Below are 2500 nucleotides of genomic sequence, written 5' to 3'. Positions count from 1 at the left end.
GTGCGGGCGCTTGCCTCGACCACCATCGGCACACGCTGGGCCCTGGTGCGGTCGGTTGCCTCGAGCACCATCGGCACACGCTGGGCCCTGGTGCGGGCGGTTGCCTCGACCACCATCGGCACACGCTGGGCCCTGGTGCGGGCGGTTGCCTCGACCACCATCGGCACACGCTGGGCCCTGGTGCGGGCGCTTGCCTCGACCACCATCGGCACACGCTCGGCCCTGGTGCGGTCGGTTGCCTCGAGCACCATCGGCACACGCTGGGCCCTGGTGCGGCAGGTTGCCTCGACCACCATCGGCACACGCTGGGCCCTGGTGTGGGCGCTTGCCTCGACCACCATCGGCACACGCTGGGCCCTGGTGCGGCAGGTTGCCTCGAGCACCATCGGCACACGCTGGGCCCTGGTGCGGTCGGTTGCCTCGACCACCATCGGCACACGCTGGGCCCTGGTGCGGGCGCTTGCCTCGACCACCATCGGCACACGCTGGGCCCTGGTGCGGCAGGTTCCCTCGACCACCATCGGCACACGCTGGGCCCTGGTGCGGCAGGTTGCCTCGATCACCATCGGCACAAGCTGGGCCCTGGTGCGGGCGGTTGCCTCGACCACCATCGGCACACGCTGGGCCCTGGTGCGGCAGCTTGCCTCGAGCACCATCGGCACACGCTCGACCCTGGTGCGGTCGGTTGCCCCGAGCACCATCGGCACACGTTGGGCCCTGGTGCGGCAGGTTGCCTCGACCACCATCGGCACACGCTGGGCCCTGGTGCGGGCGCTTGCCTCGACCACCATCGGCACACGCTCCGCCCTGGTGCGGTCGGTTGCCTCGAGCACCATCGGCACACGCTGGGACCTGGTGCGGCAGGTTGCCTCGACCACCATCGGCACACGCTGGGCCCGGGTGCGGGCGGTTGCCTCGACCACCATCGGCACACACTGGGCCCTGGTGCGGGCGGTTGCCTCGACCACCATCGGCACACGCTGGGCCCTGGTGCGGGCGCTTGCCTCGACCACCATCGGCACACGCTGGGCCCTGGTGCGGCAGGTTGCCTCGAGCACCATCGGCACACGCTGGGCCCTGGTGCGGCAGGTTGCCTCGACCACCATCGGCACACGCTGGGCCCTGGTGCGGGCGCTTGCCTCGAGCACCATCGGCACACGCTCGGCCCTGGTGCGGTCGGTTGCCTCGAGCACCATCGGCACACGCTGGGCCCTGGTGCGGCAGGTTGCCTCGACCACCATCGGCACACGCTGGGCCCTGGTGAGGGCGCTTGCCTCGACCACCATCGGCACACGCTCGGCCCTGGTGCGGTCGGTTGCCTCGAGCACCATCGGCACACGCTGGGCCCTGGTGCGGGCGCTTGCCTCGAGCACCATCGGCACACGCTCGGCCCTGGTGCGGTCGGTTGCCTCGAGCACCATCGGCACACGCTGGGCCCTGGTGCGGCAGGTTGCCTCGACCACCATCGGCACACGCTGGGCCCTGGTGCGGGCGCTTGCCTCGACCACCATCGGCACACGCTCGGCCCTGGTGCGGCAGGTTGCCTCGAGCACCATCGGCACACGCTGGGCCCTGGTGCGGGCGGTTGCCTCGACCACCATCGGCACACGCTGGGCCCTGGTGCGGGCGCTTGCCTCGACCACCATCGGCACACGCTGGGCCCTGGTGCGGCAGGTTGCCTCGAGCACCATCGGCACACGCTGGGCCCTGGTGCGGTCGGTTGCCTCGAGCACCATCGGCACACGCTGGGCGCTGGTGCGGGCGCTTGCCTCGACCACCATCGGCACACGCTGGGCCCTGGTGCGGCAGGTTGCCTCGATCACCATCGGCACACGCTGGGCCCTGGTGCGACAGGTTGCCTCGAGCACCATCGGCACACTATCGGCCCTGGTGCGGGCGGTTGCCTCGACCACCATCGGCACACGCTGGGCCCTGGTGCGGGCGCTTGCCTCGGGCACCATCGGCACACGCTGGGCCCTGGTGCGGGCGGTTGCCTCGAGCACCATCGGCACACGCTGGGCCCTGGTGGGTTTAGGCACATCTTCAAATTTCTGCCGTGCCAATGCCATTTTTATGGCTTGTAAAATTCATACAATGGTCCCCTAAGCCTTCACGTGAAGTTTCGTTGGAAGATGACTCGTTTTCTATTTTTCACGATTTTCGAAACTTTTTGCGGTTCGGGATTTTTTAAAATTTTTTTATAAGGATTTTTGGCCCCAAATTTTGTAGGCATGATCCTTCTATTTTTGTTGGCATGCACAAAAAAATTCAGCTAAAAACTCGAAGTAGAGAAGATTTTGTGACCGTTTGAAAAAAGTGTCCCCATTTCAGACACTTTAACGGCTACTGGTAGCAAACCTGTAAAATCTCAAATGCTCTTTAAGGGGGTGTGAATTCTCAGAGGTTTGATGAGGGATAGGGGGCCAACACAAGGCCAAGTACCAGCACCCATCGCACATCATGTGCGCACACCCCCCCGGCCCCCCTCCCAATCGCCGGA

The sequence above is a fragment of the Durio zibethinus genome, unplaced genomic scaffold (genome assembly GCF_047325235.1).
Source record: "Durio zibethinus cultivar Kanyao isolate XHJ-2024 unplaced genomic scaffold, ASM4732523v1 HiC_scaffold_1, whole genome shotgun sequence".
Classification (NCBI taxonomy): Eukaryota; Viridiplantae; Streptophyta; class Magnoliopsida; order Malvales; family Malvaceae; genus Durio; species Durio zibethinus.
Note: the sequence above shows the minus strand (reverse complement) of the source record.